Here is a 24710-nt window from a genome sequence, read left to right on the forward strand (position 1 = left end):
AGCAAGCAACCTCACAAATACATAAAAATGTTGGTTGGAAGGGACCTCTGGAGGTCATCGAGTCCTCCCTCCCACTCAGAGCCAGCAAGTTGCTTCCTTCTAGACACGTATGTTTGATGAAGATAATACAGCACTTCCTCTCAAAAAAAAAAGACGTAAACTGAAACATCTGAAGTTTTGCTTGGGTTGCTTCTCCACATCATGGGATGAGATCAGCCCCTTTGTGTTAGTTTAGCAAGGCATCACAAACCAGGACTGAGATGAGGTTCCACCAAGCCACACTGGGGGAATACACTGATTGCAGTGCTCAGACACTGGCCACACTCCATATGTTTGTCAGTATTATTTCAAATAATTATTTTGGACATTTTTAAGGCCAAAAGATCATCCCATAGGAAGATCAGACTCTCCCCATAGATTCTTACCATAGGTTCATAATCCTGAGCTAAGCTAGGGATATATTGTAGAGAACATTGTACATCCTGATTAGAAATTTCAAGTTCTGAAGACTAAAGTACGCTTTACTGAGTAGTTTCAGTGGTTAATTAACCTTGCTACACAAACTGTGCCTCTTATTTTTATTCTAAATTTTCTGGCTCTAGCTCTCTGACACTGAGTTTTGCTAAGAATGTGTTTGCTGGAGAAATTCACCATAAGAATTTCATGTTTCTGCCCTGATAGTACCAGATAGCAAGATAGCTTTTTACATGCCTTATCTTATGGTCACAGTCCTATTTAAAGTAGAGATTTGTCTGATTGTGGTTTGTTAGATAAATTCTCCTCTATCAGAAATGTTAACACACAAGTCCCCTACAATCACATGCACACTCACACAGAGCTATTTAGTTTCTCTTTAATCCTCCTTACCAAGATAAATTAATCTAATGATTTATAACTTTCAAGGACAGATTTTTATGTATTTTACTATGTCAAATTTCATATTTTATCATTCACAAACCCACAGACTATCAAACCGCAATAATGAGACACAGAGCAATCACACAGGAGTACTTTTATTTGAAAAATTATCTTTTATCTTTTTTGTCCCCATGGACAATTATAGAACAGATGTCATGGTGCTGACTCAAGTAATTTTCATCTTACAAGTCAGGTTAATAGCCAAAGAATTGAAATTAGTATTTGGCTAGAGGAAGAGTCAACCAACTTGTCCAACTCTCACTGAAGGTGCTTAATGGAGGTGTTAATTTCAAACCCAGGAATTTTAGGTCTATGTGGATGTTACGTCTCCCTTCAGGAGCCGACATTGTAGGGACACAGGGGAGCTGGGCGACGAATCTGGAGGTAACCCACCTGCTGGCATCGCCAGTACAGTCTGTTCTCTATGTTATTATTGCTAAATCTACTTTCTTCAGCAGCTTAGCTCCCAGCAGCGAATGAAATACCACATTGTCTTCATACCTTTTATTTAAATGCATGCAGATGCTAAAGAATAAGTTGAATACTGTGACATACACGTTAACAACATATTAACTAGTATCTACCCTGTCAGCTCAACCTTTTTTGTAATGATTGCTCTGCTAAAAAGGTAAATGGCCTACTAGCTGGGTCATACCTTACAAAGAAATTCTCACACGCCACCACAAAAGTTATATTACAAAGGTTAATCCATCCTTAATATATTTCTAAGGAGGGTTTTTTTTAGGAATTTTGATCCATCTAAACCCAAGAACTACTTCAACAGCATGAAACAAAGACTCGTAACAATGTGGAGAGTTTTGTCTTCAGCAGTGCATATGGTGTTTATGAAATTCTCTCTATTTCCTTAAAATCTAAAAGACAAACAGATTTTATAGGCTGGTAAAAAAACAGTGGACATAATAAGCTTGGCATTCTGAAGTAAACAGTTGATGAATCCATTTGAGGTGTGAAATATGCTCAAACACAAAGAAAGCCAAAATACGTCCAAACAGTTAATGTGGTTAGACATTTCTGTTCGTTAAATGAGTATTTTAGTTTGGACCAGTAATAGATTTATAATAGAATATTATTGTAGGCTTTGTTTATGTTTACTTTCAGGTTTTTTATTATTTAAGGAGTAATGCTTTGATTCTTGCAATTGTGTGATCCTTTGCATTAGCTGCTTGGCATTATCATGAATGTAAAATCAACAAGTAGATAAGGACCAATGCTGATTAATTAACATAGAGGTTGTTCTTAGCTAGTTTGGTTGGCTTCTTTGTTTAATCAGAACATGCAGATTTTCTTCCATAAATTAAAGTCAAATTTGAAATTGTGGCTAGACATAAATTTCTCTTAATTTCTTGAGGCGCAAACCCATGATGGCAGAATGGAGCATCCAGTAGAAAAATTATACTGGGAGTTAATCATCTTAATTACATCTTATTCTGAAGTTCCATTTCTCAAACTCCACTTCCCAGTGATTAGATTTTATTATGCCTTTAAGGAAAGGTCAAAAACCTCACACCAGCAAATAGCTGTTCAGTGTTTAAATGTCTATCCGTAGTGATCTTCTCTTCTAAACTTGTAGGTTTCAGTCCTCTCATATAATGAGACTTGCCTAGTAGTTTTTACTTCATTTTATTGCATTTTTATCTTCTTCTCAAATTTCTGATTTCCTTCTGAAATGCAACTATCCTGCTTGGACATAACATTTTATACTCAGCGTTACCTGTATGGGGAACAGCCACTTCTCTGCTTGGTGCCCTGTTTTGTACCTCCAAGATCCCAGATATCGGCAGATGCCTTCGGGCCATTTGCTTTCTTGTCTACAGAGTTCCTCTGAGCATTCACTTCGGAGGCAATTACCACAGATTACTAAGCACGCCCCTGTGTGACTGCTTGCCAAGACGGTCTCTCATCTTCAAACCAGAACTTGCAATTTTGCTCCGTGTGTATTATTTTCTATTTAGGTTTATTAAAATACATTGTGCTTGTTGTGACAACCTAATTAAGCCATTCATCTTGCACAGCACAGGTAACTTTTTTTCCTTATTTACTACCCTGCCAATTTCTCTGTCATCTGCACATGTTATTAGCACAGATGCGATGTCAGTGTCTAGAATGATCTTTCATCAGGTGGAGCCACTCTCTAGTGAGCCCACTAAAAAGGCCAGGCTTTTTTTATATGTTTGTATTGGGCTTGTGTGGCAAGGTTTTGGGGGTGGGGGGGCTACAGAGGTGGCTTCTGTGAGAAGCTGCTAGAAGCTTCCCCTATGTCCAACAGGGCCAATGCCGGCCGGCTCCAAGTCAGACCCACCACTGGCCAAGGGCAAGCCCATCAGGGACCGTGGTAGTGCCTCTGGGACAAAGTATTTAAGAAGGGGAAAAAACCCCTGCACAAGGGCAACTGCAGACAGGGAGAGAAGTGAGAATATGTGAGAGAAACAACCCTGCAGACACCGAGGTCAGTGAAGAAGGAGGAGGAGGAGGACCTCCAGGCGCTGCAGCAGAGATTCCTCTGCAGCCCCTGGGGAAGACCACGGTGAGGCAGGCTGTCCTCCTGCAGTCCAGGGAGCTCCATGGGGGAGCAGATCTCCACCGGCAGCCCAGGTAGGACCCCACGCTGGAGCAGGTGGGTGCCCAAAGGAGGCTGTGACCCCGTGGGAAGTCTGCACTGGAGCAGGTTTTCTGGCAGGACTTCTGACCCTGTGGGGGACCCATGCTGGAGCAGTCTGTGCCTGAAGGACTGCAGCCCGGGGAGGGACCCGTGCTGGAGCAGTTTGTGAAGAACTGCAGCCCATGGGAAGGACGCACGTAGGAGAAGTTCATGGAGAACTGTCTCCCTCAGGAGACACCCCACGGGGGAACAGGGGCCGAGTTTGAGTCCTCCTCCCCCTGAGGAGGAAGGAGCGGCAGAGACAAGGGGTGAGGAACCGACCCCAACCCCCATTCCCTGCCCCCCTGTGCCACTGTGGGGGGTGAGTAGGTAGAGAAAATCAGGAATGGGGTTGAGGTGGGAAGGAGGGAGGGCTGGGGGGAAGGTGTTTTAAAGATTTAGTTTTATTTCTCATTACTCTGATTTGATTGGTAATAAATGATACTAATTTCCCTAAGTCAAGTCAGTTTTGCCTGTGACAGTAATGGGTGAGTGATCTCTCCCTGTCCTTATCTTGACCCACGAGCCTTTTGTTATATTTTCTCTCCCCTGTCCAGCTGAGGAGGGGAGTGGTAGAACGGCTTTGGTGGGCACCTGGCATCCAGCCAGGGTCAACCCACCACCGTGTTCATGAGAATAACTATTTTGTATCTATAAGTGACACAGGTTTCAATCTTTTCCATATTAATTCCATGTAGTACAAGCTTTTTAATTAAATCATGATGTGGTTCTAAGTTAGTATTGCAATCTCAGATTCCCTGTCTTCTGGGAAATAAGCTTTCCTGTAAATGCTGTGTAGGTGGGGACTGATGGGGATTGCTATCACCTTACTCCAGCTTCCTCCTTCACGCTGTGCTAGCGAGGTTCAGGAGGAGCGTCCGACCTCAGCAGCGGATCAAGAGTCTCCCACATTCATCCCTTCATGCCACAGTATGTGCCCCATCTGTAGGGACCAACCTGAGAGTTAATGAGTTCAGAAGATTGTCAATGCGTCCTTCCTCAATCCTTCTGCTCTGGCAGTGTTTAAAAACATATAGCTAGTTCCATTAATTTACTAGGATTTACTTTTACGCTCTGAACTAGATACTGGTTTAAGATGTGGCTTGAAGTTTCATATGTTTACACACATGGTACTGTGTTATTTGAGTGGTGAAAACTGATAAATGCTGCAGCCACAGAGCCAGGCCCAAGCATGCTAGGTCTTAATCAAATAAAAATAGAAGAAGTAGTCCTTGTCCAAAGGGACTTATATTGCCCCAAAGTTGTTTTGCTCCACATATGATTTCTAGTATTCTCAGCTCTTTGTAATATTTCTCATTAGTAATCTTGCACTTTAACGCATCAAGGTCATTACATGTAAAGCTATCAAACAAAATGCAAGACATCAACATTATTTAAGAATGAACACGCAGGGTCTGGTCTTCTACAGTGCAGAACATGCTCTGGCCAATGCTGAAAGCCTCCGAGGTACATTGTTTCCAGTGTCAACACGAGACTTTCAGCGTCTCTAAAGAAGCACTTGAACCCTGCCAGGTGGGGTTCAATAAATAGCTAGCAGGATATTAATAAAATCACCCTGAGTGTGAAAGTCTTGGCACAACATGAGCAAAAAGGAGCCAAATACTCACCTAAGGTAAATGCCTACATTACCATCAAACAGAGTTATGCCAATTTATACCATTTCCTGAATTTATGCATTTTCCATTGGACTTTAAAAGCCATCCATGTTTTATGCATACTTATATTCACACTTTTCAAAAGACTGCATTTAACTTCATCGAGTATCTTTTCCTCTTTCCATTACACATCTGAGTAAACTGCAGCCAAAGCAGGAAATGCCTACAGCCACTGAAAGGATGTCTGCAAATCAAAATTGTCCTAGAAAATTCTGCCAACTAATAGTCTCCCAGCCTTCTCGTAATTATTGTTTTTACCTGTGGCACATCCCACTTATCTTCCCTGTATTTTTTTTTTGTCTGCTCACTTTTGGAGAGAGCTATTATGTTCTGCACTTTGTCTTATTTTTTTAAGTCATTCATATCCTGGCTACAAACGTAAGTCCTGTCTCTTCACGCACCTTAAACCATCCTGATTTGAAAGCTGGCCGTGCTCAACCTTCTGCTTATGTTTCATTTTCTCTGGCCTCTTTCTCTTCTCTTCCTCTACTCCTAGGCAAGTACTTCCAAAGACCAGCTCCAAAATGCACGCTGGAAATCCTGAATTTTACATTATTTTTTTCATAAAAAAGTAAATCTTCATTGTGGTCATCTTTGGACTCTTTCTGATACACTTAATCTATGATGATTTTAGGTCAAACCAAAGGAACTTCTGTAACTATTTTAAAAGCCTTTATAATGATCACGCTAGAGGCTTCTATCCTTTTTCCTCAAGCTCGCCCTACATTTGTTAGCCCAAAGTTCAATTTCCGTTTCTGATTTAAATGGGCAACGTACACAAAGTGCCTCCCAAGAAAACATGTAGGTGTATTACCCTGAACAGTGCAGAGTCAGACAAAGGTATCAAAGGCAGTTTGACTGCCGGAAGGAGCCGACGGCATCTCCGCTCCCCTGCAGCATTTGCTCGCTCTGGTCCTGTGCGGTTCTCCAGCGGACCCTGTCGTGGCTTGCAGGCATGCACCCCTTAGCTGCTTTCAGCTGTATTACTGTGATTTCCACGAGTTTTCAGGCAGATTTGGGAAACACAGAAATAGTTTTAATGGCCACCTGTAATATTTTTTGCATATCATGGGAAGTGAACGGAGTTATGCTGTCATTAAAATAGTCAGAAGGTCTGCCAACTTGCTAGAAACAACCCAGCTGAAGTACCTGAGCACTGCCTTCTTCCTGGCCCAGTACGGCTAGAAATACTTAATATTCACAGTGTGAGAAAGACCTTAATAAAAAAATTTGGCTTAAGGTCTTGAACATCAAGAGCTTTTCCTGAGGTCCTTATCTCCTCAAACACACTCAAACCTCGTAGAGTAATTGGGAGACAAGGCAGTGGAACAGATCGGGTTATCTTAAAGCAATACCAGAGCGGGGAAATTAGAGATTTATGCTAGCCTTTACTTCTGACTTGAAGCCCAAATTAGGTGACCTAAGCTACTAGAACAGCTATCAAAGGTAACTGTAAAGTGATCTTTTAAAGTACGCACCTGACCTGTTAAATAAAGGAATCTTTCATGTTGTGGTTAATATGGCCCGGCAATGTAGCTAAGAAAGAGATGCCGACACCTTTAAAATTGTGCTGCTCTCTTCCTCTTTCAGTGTATTTTCACACTGACCACTCCTGCCGTAGAGGTGGGATGCGTATGGACCTCAAAGCCAGCAGAGTTTGCTCCAAGGGCTAATGAGGCTGGTGGAGAATCCCGGCTTTGGGCTGACATTCTAGAAATGTAGCACAATGAATGACATGTATAATGTAAGATAAGGGCTTCGGTGGGTGGGGGAAACGCGATCCGTGATTAATCTGACCTTCATTTACCTTTTGAATCAAGCTCCTCATTCAGCGTGGGCTATAATCAGTCCTGCCGTCTGTGGTTCTTTGTTAAACCAGTGCTGTTTGTGTTTAGTCAGCTGTGAAAAGGGACCGAGAGAATAGTTTCTTCAGCGCAAGGTGTTAATGTCAGTCTCCCACACACATCCACTTAGAAATGAAACCAAATTTCCTTTTAGAGGCTCTTCAACTTCAAGGTGAACAATCTGAATCACCGTTCCACCCAGAGTAGGTGTAATTTCTCTTTACTTGACTTACATGACAGCAGCCAAACTCAGCTATCACTAATCTCTCCTTTCTCTTCTTTTTTATTCAAGTTTAAAAGTTTTATGGAGGCTTTGCTTTAAGACTGAAGCAAGAAGCTGATCTATGAAAGCATTTTGTTAGTTTACCACCAACTGATACAGCTAGCAAACCCCAAATATAGATGCCATTGTTCAAGCAAAATGCGTGCCTTTTATCAGCACATCTTGGTTTGGAGAGCTGGTTTAAATACACTGGAAACAGAACCCTTTCTGTGGCGCAAGGAACACCTCCAGCAACAGGGTTTGCCATTTTAACTTCATAGGCATGTCTCTTCAGGTATAGACTAAGTTCTAGTAGCCATTAAGGTTTAATGATCAAATTAATAAACCCTAAATGTTAAATAAATCCTGTATGTGAATAAATCCCGAGTGTTCAAGCTTTCTTGGAGGATGTCAATGTGAGCAGTAACTAAATGCTATATAAAATAATAATTTTATTATGTTTCCATAGACAGCTAAAAAGGGAAAAGCAGTGATACAGATAGACGAAGGCAAAAGTTTAAAAGGTCAAGGTTTCAACTACTGTGTAGCTCCATGGACTGCAGGGGATTCACAGCAACACACACTTGTTGAAAAGCTGGCCTTATTTGAAAATTACAGAATCCGCTCAATGGGTACATCATGAGAGTCAAGATACAGTGGTGTACAGGATGAGTCAACAGACCTATTTTTTTTTCCCTCCCTCTGTTTCTGATCTACCTTAGATCCCACCACTCCTCGCAAAAGAGGGTTATTTTGTTGTTGTCGTAAACAAAAGAGATTTTTTTGTTGTTTCTTTTTTCTCCCCACCTCCTCCCCTCCCCCTCCCCCCCCCCCAGTAAAACCCTTAAGGAAACAAATCTTTCTTGGTTTTATCCTAATATACTTGGGTAAAGTCACCTCTTGTTGTAAAGTTCAGTGCTGGCCTCGCTGAGGTACAGTGTAGGAAAAACTGTATTTGATGCTACTGGGATTTCAGAGCAGGATAGTAATGCATACTGATTCCCCTTCCTTAAAACAGACATCTTTTTGGTAGTAAAGACATACCACAGTCTGTGTCCCAGCTGAGAGCAAATCCCACAGCAAATGGGACCATTTGTTATGGCTTGTGGAAATGTACAGCACTCCCTAATGTGGGAAAAAAGTAATAAAAAGATGGATGAATGCCCATCCAATTCTCTATTTGTTCAAAAAATCTAGATAAGAATGTTTTAAAAGATAAACTATTAATTGGCATGTTTCTCAATAATTTATTAAGAAGGCTACATGCATGATAAAATGTGTAAGAAGAAGGGATTTTCTTCTTGTTTTTTCACCTTTAAGCTACCAGGAAGGCTAATTCTCCCATAACTTTGCTCGAGGAGTCATCAGAGAGCTCACATGTTTGCTTTGAACTTTTTCTGCCCTGAAGAAAGACAGAGAGATAAATTTTCTCCTGAGTGTTTTTCAGTACTTGAGTTAAAACTCAAAACCAAACAGTGTGAATAAAACTCACTTTCCCTCTCATTACTCCAGATTTATTTGCATAGATTTTTCTGCTGTCATAATTTTCTCCTCTTCTTCTTTGTCCCGAAGTCTGGAGACTCCAAGGAGTCGCCTAGAAAAGGACAATAAGAGATGAATTTCTACCACGACACAAATGTATAGATCCAGAGATTTATACATCATCTGATCTTTATAATTAAAGAGAAGGAAAAAGAACAAAAACCCGACCTTCCCCTCCTCCTTTCATAATCAATTATTAGTAACAACACCTTTTTCTGTAGGGTTCTCACATGTGTCCTTCACTGTTCTGAAAGAATAGCAGATTAGCTTGATTTATCATTGACATTCTTCCCTGACCTTAAAAAAATGCTGTCTTTTAATCCACCCCACAGAAAAAAAGTGCTGACTGAATTTCTAAAGGGTGGGTGAAATAGTTGCCATAGCCTCAAGGCAGCAACCATGTAAATGCTAACAAGTTATTCTGGTTTTACATGTCTATTCACCTTTATATAGATTCTACCACCTCTGCATCTCATACCGCATGTGTTAATGCTCGGGAAGTTCTTTTGGGCCCTATAAACAGTCCCATAATATACTTGAATGTAACCTGAAATAGTTTCCTCTAATTCTCTGTTGCCTATTTATTAAGCATATTCTTGCTCTGCACATTTACCTAGCGCCCGGTTTTGCCACCCATACAGAGTCTCCCATTTTATAACCCCCTTTTTTTTTTTTTTTTTTTTTTTTTTTAATTCAGCACAATAGCTTGGATTGTGACAATTACTTATTCAGTTTCAGAGAAAGTAAAAAATGCAATCTGCTTCTGCAAGAGCAGCCCACATCTTGAATCCATATGTTTGAGTGTGTAGAAAAACTGGATCTGATGCTCCCACCATGAGCAAATTCAGGCAGGGAAGGGTGACGATAGTGACAAGAAGGGCAAGGAGGGATCCAGCCTATAACTGTACCCTTAAGAGTGGCTGCATGGATGCAAAACTCAGGGACAAGATGCTGTGTTTTATTATAACCCAGTGTGTAACACGTTTCCCTCTTGCTCAAGTCAGGAATTTGAAGTCAGAATGTTCTTACTTAGGGCTGACAAAAAAATTTACAATCCAGGCCATTTGCTTCACAACCTGTTGGAGCAAGAAACCTCCCAGAAGTAGGAAAAACTTTCTGTGAGCTGAATTACATTTTCACCAAAGCCTATGCAGATCCAGACTGGCTCTTATCGAAGTCAAAGCAACCACGTCCGCTGGTGTCGGCGCTCAAACGTTTCACCCAGAACCGAGAAGCCCAGTACCAGCCGCTGGCCACAGCCGAACCCCTGCGTGCCCAAAACCAGGGCACCCCGAGAGCCTCCCCCAGAACTGCCCGGTGCCCGGCAGGCCCCCGGCTCCCGAGTCTTACAGCTACAACACAATCTAAGTAAACTCTCAGGGATTTCAGGAGCGATATGACGTGGTACTTCATTTTTAATGGGGACATGTTGGTCCAATTTAGGGAATAAATATGCAAATGTCAAGGCACCTTAGGAAGAACACCGGAACAGAATATTAGCGGTAGCAGAGAGCAACAAGAAGGAAAAGGCAAGCCAGAGGATGGATGGGAAGGGACAAGTAGGCAGCAAGGCTCATACCATGCCTGATATATTTTGTTTAACAGAAGCATCTAAAACTCAGTGAAAAAAGTTCCAGGAGAAAAAAATAAGTATTTTCCAAGCTTTGTTCTTCAGAGGCTGATTAAGTAACGAGCAGGCTATGAATTCAGCTGGTGTAAAGGGTTGCACAGAACAGCAACTGCAAAGCAAAACCAGGGTCTTACTGCAGTCATGGTAGCTGTCTCCAAACTACCAGGGGATCCGAGCGGTTGCAGTTTGCACACAGGCGAGCACAGGCTGGAAAAGGGACGCTTAAAAGTTTAACCAAATAACATATTCGTCCAGGCAGCTGCGGCCATGCTAGACCCAAACACCTCTGCGGGAACCCACCTGTTAATGATCCCGCACTAGATTTTAGCACGGGAAGGAGCAGATTGCAATTAGAAACATTGAACCTGTTCTTGATCTCTCTCACGCAAAGCAAATTAGCAGTTACAGGGCTGCAGAGACTGGGGAGGGAGGAGCTGGCGGTGTGGGAGAGAGGTGGCCGGTCCCAACCCGAGTTTCACAGGCACAGGAATGAATGAAAAATAACAAGGGAAAGAACAGGTTTCACATTAAGAGAGTGGCTGGAATTCAAGCCTGAAAAATGTCAGGGCTCTTTTTTCCCTCTATTTATATAAAATTTATAATGCAAATACAACTGTATTTTTGTATGCTGTGCCTCTCAGCTCTATTTATAATTTGACCATCATTTTCAAACCTGGCTGATTAATATTAGGCCATTAAAATCATGCTCAGATTTCTAAACAAACATTCTCCTTTTTTATTGTTGTTGGAAGCGTTGAACTCCTGCCTTCCCCTATGGCATGTGTAGGATGGTTTTGCCTTTCAGCAGACTCTTAGGGTGAAGTAAAACAAACACTTTTCCATCGCGTAAGAGTCTCAGCAATTATGCTCCTGAGGATATCCTGTTGTAACAGAGGTGCTGCAGCAGAGTCAGCCTGTGAGCTCGGAATCACGGACTCACTCGAACTGGCTTGGAAGGGGGATCGTCTCTCCCAGCCCCTGCCCAGCACGGGGCCGGACGCAAAGCTGGGACACCGTTTTCTCCCTCCTCTCCCACTGGGTATTTGCAGGCAATCACGGGGTCTCCCCTTCTCCAGGCCGAACCGATGCCGTGCCCCCGTCCTCTCCTCCAACGAGGTGGGCTCCGCAGCCCCCTGCGGACCCCCTCCCGGCTGCCCTCCGCCTTCTCCTCCTGCCCCGCTGGTTTCTGCTGCAGGGGATCACGCCAGCCCTGGGGCAGGGCTTTGCTTCTGCCTCCGCTGAACTTCACGTTGCTGCAGCCTGCCCAGCTCCCCCAAAAAGCAGCCCTGCCCGCTGGCGTGCTGACCATCACCCCCATCCTACCCACTTCACCCCCCAGCAGCTCAATTTCTTTGCCTGGTCCACATGCAGGTAGATGGGAAGTGTCACTAAAATCCAAATCATCTCTACTGAGGGGTAAAAGATCTCATCCGCATGAGTCGGCGGGGTCTGTACTTCTAGAACTTGTTCCCAAATGGCGAACACCGTGCCATCTGCATCCACAGCAACTGCCTACAGCCTGGCACCGCACGCACCCTGCTTTAAACTTCACGATTCACCATCAAAACGTCCTGACCGACATCGTGTCGTTTTAACTATGGTCAAAAACCCCTACTGCTTCATGCGTTTGCCACTTTCTCTGTAAGATAATACCCTCACCTTATTTCACAGGGGATCAGGAGGACGAATGCATTATTAATATGGAAAGCATTCAGATTTGGGGGGTGGTGGTGAGAAGCACCAGCACTTATGAATTATCTTACGAACACAACATAAATTATTCAGCAACTGTATGTCCTTCTCACAAAGGAAATCAAAGGTTTTGGCCTTACTGAGCTTACCGCTTCCTAACTAGAAAGGGGGAAAAAAATTAAATCCTAAACCATAAACGTAAACAAAAATGTAAATACAAATGAAAATACTTTTAAGTACCCCATTGGCTAAGTTTGCCCACATGTCACATTTTACTTTAATAGTGACTTTGTCCACCATTTTAGGAAAAAAAAGTGCTCATTTCTTATGATGTACACTCATGCAGCTCTAGTTTTACTTTGGTAAGTTCATTTATTAATCTGTTTTCTTTGTTTATTGCTTTTTTTGGTGGAATGAAATCTCATACATTCCCTAATGTGCCAACTTTCATTAATTGAAAACTAATACCTTTAAGATTAAAAGTGTATTGTTATGCCTATGGTAATTTTACCATGAATTTTAATAAAGCCAGAACTCCACCCTAAAACTTTCAGAAACTGGCAGAATGTCTATATGGAGAATTTGGACTTCATATCGTTTTCCTTTCCAAGCTCATGCTCTTTCACAACTGTAGAGGCTTGTGGTTTCAAACAGAAAGGCAGCTAGTGTGAGTAAGGTAAGTAAGTGAGGTCTTTTTGAACTTGGGATTGAAGATTTTTTTTTTCTTTCCAAATCCTACACAAAGTGTAGGGAAAAAAAAAATTCCCCAAACATTTCTTTCTAATTTACTTTGTTAGCTGCAATCTCTCCCACTCATTGGTGTACTTTGGCAAGGAAATTGTTCTGCCAAATACAAGTAAAGCATACTGAAAGTACTTAACTGATCTGTTGATGGGTCACGTAAATACAGTCTTTAAAGGGGTACTAATTTTAGAGATAATTATAACCATTTTACATGACTCCATTTTTTGTTGACAGCATTTCTTAAGTATTAGCAACCCATTTTAGGAATAATACAATCGTGCCAATAAGATAGGTACATTCACTGAAAAAAAAAAGTGCAAAATTCAGTTTAGAGGGGGAAAAAGCAAATGAGTTACCACCTACAAGATGCCCTCTTCTCTCTTGGTCATTCTTTTGCACTCTGGGACCATCTCTAGGCAGTACATCAAGCCTGCAACCTGTCCACCACTTCGTAATAAATATCTGAAATCTGCTTTGCACGTTCTGCAGAAAGAAATTAGGGACGAGCCCCGTGGCTGCTGTAAATGGAAATGACTCCATAGGCTTTAATAGAGCTCTGCTGCATTGCACTTCTTCTGGACATCCTCCCTGCGTTTCGAAACATTTCTGATGCAGAAGAAAAGGGAAGGGGTATTTTCCAGTAGCTGGAGAAGAGGGTCTGGGACACCATTTGGGTACCTGTTCTCTTTGCTGCCTCTCAGCAGTCACTTCAGATCGAGCCACATTAGAAAAAACACATTGCTTTAATTACATTCATTAGGAATGTGATATTTTAATATATTTTTATACCATCATAAATTCTCGTTCCTTAACCAAATACTGTTTATTTTGCTCTCTCGTTGAAGGGAAGGCATACTGCTGCAACCACCTCTACGCAGTGCAAGTTTCACTTAAAATGACATTTAATAATAAAACTAAACCTGCAACCGTTCTAGTATAGGCAAGCCCCTTGTTTCTCTCTGCTTCGGCGTACCTTTGAGGGATGAGCAGGATAGTATTTCATCTGAGAGGGCATGCGGCGTGGTGGCACAGCTTTCCACGCCGGAGACCCAGGCCTTCAGGGAACTTGCCCTGTCTTACTCACGCCAGCACATCTCCCGAGCCGGAGGGTTCGTTCTATTTGATCCTCCGTGAGGGGATCCTTGGGGAAACCCGCCTTTTTCTCAGGCAAACGTGTATGCACATCTCCGCACACACATGCTCCCCCTGCCATTCCACGGTCTTCTCCGGGTTCAGCAGCAAAATGGTACGATCAGCAATGCCAAAATACAGACTGGAGCGTGTAGCTACATTTCAAGTTGTTGTTTTACTGTTATTATTTTTTTAAAGCAAGCTAGCTGATGCCAATGTGAATTTTTGTTTGTTTGTTTTAGAAATAAAAAGGGGAAATTGCTTCTCTCCAATTCTGTCACTACAGCAACTTCCGAGGAAAAAGAAACCTCAAGATAAAATTTATTTGCTACCCTCAAAAAGAAGAAAAAGCGTAAAGAAATGATTGTTGCTCTGTTCCTGGGGTTGGGTAGATTGGGGACTGAACACTGATTAATCCCAAGCTTCAAGCTCTGATTACTACTGAGAACCATGCCACAAGTACATGGCCATAATTGGATGGATGTTAATAAGGGTCCTAGTATATCACTAAACAACAGAAATCTTGCAACGCGACTGGAACAACAAAGCCTTTCTCTCTGGCAATAGTAAAGAACTATTGGCACGGCGGTCCCGTTGATTTCAGCTGGACTTTTTGGGAGGGTAAAGGCTAGTGTGCTAGGTCCAAGGTGTGGGTTTTTAAACAAAGCATGTTTGTGTATCGTGTCTATGTGTTTCTTGATGTGTGCAAATACATACACAGAACAATATACATTTATGGTTGTGAGCCCTCAAATAATACTGAAAAATAAGTAATTTCACAGCTTTGTTTTGGTTGATTAATCTGATGATCGCTTTGCTGTTCTACAGCAATTTGTAGACTTAGTAAAAGAAGGTAACAACCAAAGTTAACATATAGCCTACCAGAAAGATTTGGGCAATCTGTGCCTTTGCAAGCAATCGGGAAGCTTCCACGGAAGCTCACCCTCATGGAAGGCAAGCTGGTTAGCTTCTCCTGGCACTGGGCAAAGGAAAGAGATAAAAAGTAATTATATTCTATTTAGTGACCACACTCCAGTTGCAAATGCTCACATGGCTCTAGCTTGCAGATAAATCTTTCTAGCCAGGCTACTCATTACTCTTACAATAGTAAATATAAACATTGATGAGTGCAAATGCAGACTGTTACGGAAATTGTGTGGTATCTGAAAATCTTGCAGCTGCTCTCACTCCCAATTAAGTCCAAGCTCATCTGGAGGGACTGGGATTTGTAAAACTGAGAGTCCACAAGACTTAAAAAACCCCCAACAGTCTTTTCTCTATCTGGAAAGTTACAGAGCAATAAAGCTTGAATGATAACACGGTCTCACCCTAATCTTCAAGCCGATTCTGTGAACACTTAGTGCTGAAATTAGATGCCATTTTAGTTGGTATCTTTTTAACCTGATAATATCCCTGTGTTGCAAAAATCCTTTCTATATTGCATATTGGTTTAAGTATTTTTGCCTCAGGGTAATTTCAGTATCAGGCCCCTTCAAGTTCTAATAGGGAAGCAAGTGAATAAACGTACAAATATGCCACAATGAGTATGTAAAGACACTGTCTCTATTCTTATCGCGGAGGGCTCGATCTAATTTTGTTAATATTTAGAAATGGAAAACATTGCAATTAGTGTTACACTAGAACTCATATAAAAATGTTGATTTTCCATCTAACATTGCTTTCAAAAGCATTTCATTTTTGATAATGTATACAATGGTTATTTTCAATTCAAATTTTTTTCTTTAAAAAAAAAAAAGAAGAATAGTAAGTTTAATCGCTATATACACAAGGGCACTTTCAGTTCCACTTTTGGTATATTTATGAAAATTCTGGGCTTACCTCGTCTATCTCAGTTATGTTTTCTCTAGTCTTTCATGGTTGACAGAGTTAGAGATGTAACTTAGATAAGTTAGTTAGTATTAGATGGTTAGTGTCCTTAAAAAAAAAAAAAAAAAAGAAAAAGCTTAGGGCTGACAAGCTAATTCTGTTCTAAGGGTAAGTAAAGAAATAATTTTATAACGAGGAATTTTATGTAAATGATTCAAAATATTTAAAGTTGACTCAGAAAATTTTAATTGAAATGTTTACAGCCTTGAAAACAAAAGAACAAAAGAACTTAGTACAGAAAATACAAAACAATGTAATCTGTTCTGTCCTCTTAATATTTCCCCTCTTTATCGAGGAAAAAAAAGAAAAAAGCCAGCAGCCTACACAGAGCCAATGACACAGAGGAATCATAAGCAACTGCAGCTCATGAAAATATTGCCAGTCACAAATTTACCATAACACAATGCAGAGGAAGCGATAGTTTGAAGCCCAAGCTGTCAAGTCTGATTTTGGAAGTCTCAGAACACGTAGTTAAACTTAGCCACATTAGGAAGTATTCCAGGGAGGTGGCTAAGAGGCATACAGGAACTACCTCATTCCTAGTATCTTTCCTAACTTGTGTTTCTAATAAATACCAACATTAAAGGAAATGCTGAAATCAGTGAGAAAAAAAATCAGCACCGTAGGATTCAACGAAAAGGAGGAACCATAGCTTCTGTGTGCTGTGGGGCTGCAGCTAACGTGGGCTGCCCGGGGAGCTCAGGGAACGGGGTTTGCGCTGTGATTTGGGGGAGGGAGGGCTGAAGGACAGACGGATGGACAGAAGGAAGGAAGGAAGGAAGGAAGGAAGTTCTCACTTAGCAGCACTGACAGGTGAAGTAGGAATACTTGATTTTTGAGTAAAGACAGTAAAGGAACTGTTTTGGTTGTGTCCTGCTTTCAGCTGGGAGAGTTAATTTTCTTTCTAGTAGCTGGTGCAGTGCTGTGTTTTGGGTTCAGTATGGGAAGAATGTTGATAACACACTGGTGTTTTCAGTTGGTGCTAAGCAGTGTTTAGACCAAGTCAAGGATTTTTCAGCTTCTCCTGCCCAGCCAGCGAGAAGGCTGGAGGGGCACAAGGAGTTGGGAGGGGACACAGCCAGGGCAGCTGACCCAAACTGGCCAAAGGGACATTCCAGACCATGGGACGTCATGCCCAGTATATAAACTGGGGGGAGGTGGCCCGGGGGGGGCGGATCGCTGCTCGGGAACTGACTGGGCATCGGTCGGCAAGTGGTGAGCAATTGCATTGTGCATCACATTTGGAATATTCCAATTCTTTTATTATTATTGACATTATTGTTATCATTATTATTGTCTTCCTTTCTGTCCTATTAAACTGTTCTTATCTCAATGCACAATTTTTGCTTCTTTCCCCCCGATTCTCTCCCCCATCCCACTGGGTGGGGGGGGCAGTGAGCAAGCGGCTGCGCGGTGCCGAGTTGCCGGCTGGGGTTAAACCACAACAGGTTGTAATGGAGATTTGTACTGATTTATTGAACCTGTTTCTCCATCGCTGCTCAGTCTTCCAAGTGACTTTCTGTGTTATTTAGGAACATGAGTAGCACGAAAAAAGATGACTTATTAGAGGTGCTTTCATCCCCATTGTATCCACTTTTTTTCCAGTAGTTATAAGGTATTGAAAATGAAGGACCTTATTATACTCCCATTGAAGTAGTGGCAAAACCACTGTTGATTTCAAGGGGAACAAGACGGGGACTAAAAATAGATTTGGTACCTGAATGTCTTAATTTAAATACCCATTTTTTAAATACAGCTGGCCAAAGCATGGAATAAGGAAGTATATTTTGAATTTTTAAATATTCATTTTTACTGCATTTTGAATACCATCATACTGTCTTTTAAACAATTACTAGTACTGTATTTTAAATTTAATCACAGAAAATAAGCTGAATTTCCTCTCCCTCTCATGCATTTTTATTCATGTCCATGTAGAGCACCGGTCTCTGTGAGTAGAGGCTATAACCTGTATGAGGTCAACTGCAGCCACATGGAAATTAAGATTGAAAAGCAGGTCTGACTTATTACCTTTGTAATAGTTTGGTTTGCTGCTAGAGCAAAGGGTTTGGATATTAAACTTTTCTTTGTTTCTTCTCTTTCTTGGATAAGGTCCTAGAGAAAACTTTTGGAATATGAAGAAGAAAAAAAAATCCCCAAGCTTCAGGGAAAATGCTAGTTTTATACAAAGCTATTCCTGTTAAAAATAGAAAGACGGTCGCTTTGCACACACCTGTAGAAATAATAAGCGTGCAAATTGCAAACGCAAAGTTAAACTTCTCTGTTGTCAGCATATCAACAACAGTTTTAACAGAAATTTGTATTAAATAGACTGATAGGTAAATAGTTAGCCAGCCACACTTTGGCTTCTCAAAACCACCACTTCTCAGAGGTCTGTGTTTGAAGATTTTAAGGCTAGAAAGCACCATTGCGATAGTTTGCTCTAAGCATATCATGACGTAACGTGGGCCATAGGACTTCTTGGTGCCTTTTGAGACTCGGTGGCCGCGCTTGATTTAGGATTCCAGTTAGAGAATATCCACAGCAGCTCTTTCACTGGTTAATGATGTTCTCTGTCCTTAAAACCTGCTACTTGGTCTGCAACTTCGAGCTGTAGATCACCCTGTGTTTGTGTGGTAGATCGAAGACTCCTCTGCTAGCTCTTTTCCCACACATTGGTTCTTCCAGAGGGTTGAGTTACTTCATCGATAACTTAAAACAGATCGCTGCCTTTAAAAATAAGCCATTTTCCAATCGTTTTGTCATTATCAGTACTCTTCTCTGTAGCTCCTCCAATTTATCATCATCCTTCTTGAAGTGCAGATAATGGAATGGGACTACTTCAGTAGCAGTCGCGCCACCAGTGCCAAGCAGAGAGGTAGTATAACCTCTGTTCCCCCTCCTCACGCGTCCCTTTCTGCGTACCCAGTAATCACAGCAGCTCTTTTGGCCATGGCACGACACGAGGCGCGCCCAGTCAGATTAGTTTTCTGCCAGCATTAGCATCACGAATACGACTTTCTTCAGAATCCTTCACCCCTCTATTCATTGTTCCCCAAAACGGCAGCTCGTGTCTAGAAACGATACAGCTTACCTTGTGCGCTTTAGTAGCCATAGAGACTGTGTAAAGAAAAGCCATTTCAGAACTCTTGAACCAAAACTTTTGCATTTGGCAAGGGAAGCAATCCATATGTCTTACATTTTACAACAGTGAACCATGCTTTAAATCCTGAGTAATCCCACTGAATCAAGGGGAACCTTTTAAAGTGTAAAATATTATACAATGCAATGTCAATAGAAACAGGGAACTATCGCAGACTGCATCTACACTGCTCTTGGTCTAATTCAGGAGTGCACTTCTGAAATCGATCTCCTGGCTCTCCCCCCGTGCCGTGCTTTGGTACGCAGAGCACAGTAGGTTTTGAGCATGAGAACTGGTTTTCCTCTGGGTGAAACTAACCCGACCGGTGCAGCTCAGGAGCGTGTCCAAGGTGCTCCAGCCGACCACTGTCAGACAGTCTGTGGGACCAGCCTGGGGCAAGACACCCACAGCCCCGAGAGGTATCCGGAGGCTGATGTTGGGGTGATGCAGACGTTTGGTCTTTACTACGACTATTTTATGCTACTCACCTGCGGCAAGCTACTTGCTTATCTAGACGTAGACACGTCTTGTTCCACGAAACTCTAGTTTCCTTGCTCTTCTGCGTGCGCGCTCCTCGTGAGAGGGACTGGGTTCTCCTTGAGGCTTTCCTGACAGAGTCCCCACTGGACTCTTTCTATAATCTGTATTAAGAAGAACTCTTCAGGAAGATTAGGTCTTCTGCAGGGGTAGGCTCCCAGTTCCCACCTCGCTTTAGCCACTTGGAGAAGTATGCCAGCAGGCCTGCTCCTGCTGCTGGCCTCAGAGGGTAAGATTATCCTCACGGGACAAGGGGAGACATCTGACAGCACCGTCACAACGCTCAGGACTCATATACCCCCCCAGAATACCCGACCGACTAAGGGAGATGATACATGGCTGATATCTCTCGCATCCATAGCACAACCTCTGCATAAGTCTGGCTTCTCCGCAGGAGATCTGATCCTGTTAATTCTCTAGGTGTTTCACTCTCTGCAGCCAGCTCCTAGGTAGAACTCCTTTCTTTCCTAAAACCTTTCATGGGAGGAAAAAAGGCTTGAAATCATAAGCTGTCCCAGGCATTAATTCAGCACAGCTGGGGCTATGCAACACTGCATGGATGTGGGAAGACAAGGAAAGAGATGATCACCTCCTTCTTCTTTCTATCCCAGACTGGCAGGAGGCCAAACTGTCTCTAAGAGTAAATTAGAGCAACATAAAAAAAATCTCTGTTCCATCTGAGGATCCTAAGAGACCCATATAGCTAGCTCAGCCCTTCGTGTCAGCCCACTAAATAGATCAGAGGAGTGTAGATTACATACATCAAAGTTTCTGATTTATTTTACCCTAAGTAATAACAATTATACATGTTCCACATACTAAACAATATCTTCCATATAGTAAATACGAGTGTTGCCCTAACTTGTTTAGATTTTTGCAACTGCGCTTTGGAAGAATCACTGAATACGTTCTCATCATCTTACATAAAGAAGCAAAAATACACTCGGCGTAACGCTTACCTAATACGCAGTGTCCCTGAGCAGCGGAAGATGTGCATTGATTGTATAATTGCACAGGGAAGAAACTATGAATAGCGCATCCTGGTTTGCAACCTCTGCAACAGCGTAACAGCACGAAAATTCTTATCAGAAACTATTAGATTCCTATGAGATTAGATCAAATTCCTGCTAAAGCCTGAGGAATCTAGATCTTCACATCTCAAAAAGGTGGATGAAAAAGTATCACTAGAAAGTGCCGGTATTACAGGCCACATGAAGCAAACCATAAAGATGCTCACAAAATAGAAATCAAAGCTTGCTGCCACAGATGTGCTAAATAATAGTAGTAGTAATAATAATAATAACAACAACAATGTGCTAAAAGTCTTTACTTTCCCACCACGAATTGTCTGGCGGGACAACTCACAATACGAAAGCTAGGCATTTACGTTTAACATATTTTTAAGTGTTGCAGAACTAGTGCCTACCATGTCACATTTCAGTTTCTAGAATATCTATGTATTGCAACATAAGAATTCCATACTGCACCTGTAATCCAAACAGTCTTGAGGCATCTATTCAAGTTAAAACACCAGTTCAGTTTTCACTATCGTATCAGACGTTTGTATATTAATTCTCTTAAAAACTTAACTAGCAGATTAGCAGATCCACATTTTTTACAGTTCGTAACAGGAGTAAATAATTAATCTATATTTCAGACTTTTTTTGTGAGGAGGAGAACTATTTAACTACGGCTACGTAAGAGTAGACCAATTATTTATTTTTGAATGATTCACTTGTTCAAGAGAAATTACTTTTATCTGCCCAGTCAGAGAACAGAAAAAGATGGTGTGGGGGGAAAAACACAGTTAGAAACAGTTACCAGCACAATACATGATGATGAAGCACTAAAAAAAATAAATAACAATGGCTTTCATCTTTTAAAATGCAAAATATTTTGTCTTATGATCCCATTATCTCCACAGTAGGCCAACCCTGCTAGCCCTTGACTTTGATTGTTTCAGGTTTGAGTTCCCATTTTAATGAGGGTAAGAAACCACGGCTTTGGCTTCCTTCGTTTGAAGCTGCGGGGCCGCAGCACTGCCGCCGATCACCGTCGCTGCGTCACGAGTTATGAAACCAAAAAAAGACGACTCTTAAAAACCTGGTGATTTCTTTTAGACATGGTCACTTTGGGGTCTTCTCTTACACAAAGGCCAAAATCATTGTAATGGCCAGAGCAGCGATTCGTTCTTCTATCTTTTACTCTACCATCACTTTATAGTTGGGGTTTTTGTGGGTTTTTTTTTTCATTTTAACTGAAAAAACCCCCAAGTTTTTCTCATGGGTTCTGTGCTGCTCCCCTTAGCCTAGCATAGCTTGAAAAAAACCCACCTTCCTTGATAGACTTCATTTTAAGTTCTCGGCAAGCATTACAGCGATATGTACCCTCGTCTCCCTGGGGGGCTCGCTGCAGCCTGCCTGGCTGCCCGGCGTAGCCGAGACCGTGCCTGCCGTTGCCGCCGCTCCGACGTAGCTATATACAGACAATTCGGACCGGCCGTAGGAACCGGTTCAGAAAGCGAGGAGAGGTGGGCAGCCGTAGCCCTTTGGACTTGTCCTCTTCTGCTTGTCCCGATTCCTGCAGGACTTACACCGTGCTGGTAACGGGCAGCGGTCGCGCCCGGTTACTAAAGAGTAAAAGTCTCTTCGTTGCATCCGTACGAGGTCGCAATTTAATTTCGTCACGATCCCTTCGGTTTCCCCACCACCCCATCTTTCCTCACCTGGCGCCGTCTCCCTGCCCGCTCAGCACAAGGGCGAGCGTGGGCAGGCTCTGGCCGGCCTGGGACAAGCTGTCTGGGTGCCCGGCTGGGACCCGGCGGCTTTCGGAGCCGGAGTTTCCAACAGCGCGCTGTTGGGAGGTAGACGGCCAGAGCGTCCAGGCGGCGTAGGATGAGCACGTGCTGCTCCTCGACCGTGAAAAATCAAACGCACGGCTTGGAAGGCCGCGCCGGGATAGACCTGTAACGCTCCCCCTTGCCGGAGCCTGCCGGGGGACATCATCCCCCCTGCCCCGGTCCTTCCCTGGGGCGCAGCTCCCGGTGCTGAGCCAGCCTAGCCAGGCTGAGCGGCGAGGACGGAGCCCAAGGGAGAGGGCGAGAGCCTAATCGCTCTGTGCGGAAGGCAGACGGGAGGAGTGGGAACGGTCCCAGCCTCCGTGCTGGATGACCGAGCCTTGGAAGCTACGCAAGTCTTGACTTGGGTGACGAGTTTCCCTCACTTGTAAGCCCACAGGACCTTAAAGACGAGCAACCGAAGGGAAAGCACGAGACCTAAAAATTCAATGCCATCTCCCTATAGATTTGGAGGACTTTTGGTTTGTTCACATCGTCAAGTAATGAAACCTAATGTAGGTTTTGCTTTTGCAAGACAGCAAGTCGAACGGGAGCTTATTTGGAACGGGAGACATTTGCTTACATGTCTGCCTAAGCGCTGATGGCCTTGCGCTGCAATCTCTAGGCTCCCCAAATGAAAATGAGTCACGTTAGCCCACAATAACATTTCCCAGCGTTTTGGGAGTTCTCGTTTCAACACATCGGTGGATGTATGTAGCAATGAGCTTTGTTGGGCTGCCTTGGATGACATCATATCTTTCCATAAGAACTCTTGGTGACAGCAAATACGTAGGCTTTGGGCTGAATGTATAACGAGCATGAAATTCCCTTTAATGTCAAAATAAGACAAAAAAAAAAACAAACCCAAGAGGGAAAGGTCATTTGGAAAAAACCAACAATAAATCCAACTTTCGGTGCCGAGCAAGTCTTGCTGTCACCAGAATGAGCCCACCGAGGCAGACAGCCGGGCAACATCCAGATAATCTTATTATTTGCGTGACATTACCCACGAGGCCGGGGGTGGGGCGGCGGCGCGGGGCTGCGACCACCAAAAAATAAAAAAAAACCCAAAAACGCGGAGGTACGAGCCGAGCAGGGCCGGGGGTGGGGTGGGGTGGGGGGGTGGATGCTCCGGCCCCCCGCCGTGCCGGGTGGGCGGCGGGGGATGATTTTTGATTTATTTTTTTTTTTGGGTGCGCAGCTACTCGTCGCCGCACGGTAGCGGCGCGGCGGGGCACTGCGGAGCGCGGTAATGATGTCAACTTGTTATTTACTTTCCAACCCCGAATGAGACTGAGCCAGGGCGAAAGGAGAATCAATCAGCCCGCCGGGTGACCCTCCAGGCGTAAAAAAAAAAAAAAAAAAAAAAAAAAGGGAAAAAAAGCAAAAAACAAAAAAAACCCACCCAACCAACCACCCCAACCCCAGGAGCCCGGCGCGGTCCGTGGGCGGGGGGAGGGGAAGCACATGGAGCTCGGCCGCGTTGCATCATCCGCCCCCGCGTGGGGCCGCGCATCGCTCCCGCCGCCCCGGGAGGAGGAGGGAGGAGGAGGAGGAGGAAGGGGGGGGGGACACGCGGGGACACGGGACGGGCGCGCCGGAGGATGAAGAGCGGCGGCGTTTTCCCCCCACCCCCCCGTGAGCGCGTTTCTGCTGATTCACAGCCGTGGAGAGCAGCCATCGCGCTGCCCCCCCCCCCCCGCCCCAGCGCTGGGCTGGGGGAGCGTGCCCCGCGTGGGTCATCGCACCCTGCCCGCTTCCGTGTGCCAAGCGAAACGTCATAGCGATAATAATAACTCATAATAACAACAACAACAAGAACAACGCCGCCGCGAACGCCGCCGCGCTCCCCTCGCTGATCTCCCGCGAGGGCTCACACAATTGCGTTGCCCCCCCCCTCCCCTCCCCACTCGCCCGCCCGCCCGCCTCAAACTCCGATAACAACAAACGACGACAAACAACAACATTAACGTTTAACCGCCGGCGAGGGGAGCGGGGGGGGGCCCGGCCGCCTCCCTGTACGTCGCGCGTGGGGAGGGGGAGGGAGGGAGGCCGCGGGCAGCGCGTGGCCCGCCGGCCGGCCTCGCGCAAGGTTGACGCCGCGCTCATGAGGGGGGGGGGGGGGGAGGGGGTGCGCGCGAGGCTGGTTTGTCGTTGGGTTTCTGTCACGGAAGGGGGGGGGGGGGGGAGGCAGGACGGTACCGAAAAAAAAA

At 43.8% G+C, this 24710-nt stretch overlaps 1 long non-coding RNA gene across 3 annotated transcripts; it reads right to left on the reverse strand.

The window, feature by feature from the left end:
• Positions 1–859: 859 nt before the first annotated feature.
• On the reverse strand, positions 860–23592 carry LOC126053071 (uncharacterized). Of its 3 annotated transcripts, XR_007510237.1 has the most exons (6): positions 15938–23592; positions 14981–15077; positions 8852–8953; positions 8673–8761; positions 7061–7152; positions 860–6963 (listed from the first exon to the last, which is right to left on the reverse strand). It is a non-coding gene; the product is annotated as an uncharacterized LOC126053071 (long non-coding RNA). The 3 variants fall into 3 exon arrangements; XR_007510238.1 differs by lacking the exon at positions 8673–8761; XR_007510236.1 differs by lacking the exons at positions 860–6963; positions 7061–7152 and having other exon boundaries at positions 8208–8761; positions 15938–23591.
• Between the last annotated feature and the right edge of the window lie 1118 nt (positions 23593–24710).

The sequence above is a fragment of the Accipiter gentilis genome, chromosome 31 (genome assembly GCF_929443795.1).
Source record: "Accipiter gentilis chromosome 31, bAccGen1.1, whole genome shotgun sequence".
Taxonomy (NCBI): Eukaryota; Metazoa; Chordata; class Aves; order Accipitriformes; family Accipitridae; genus Astur; species Astur gentilis.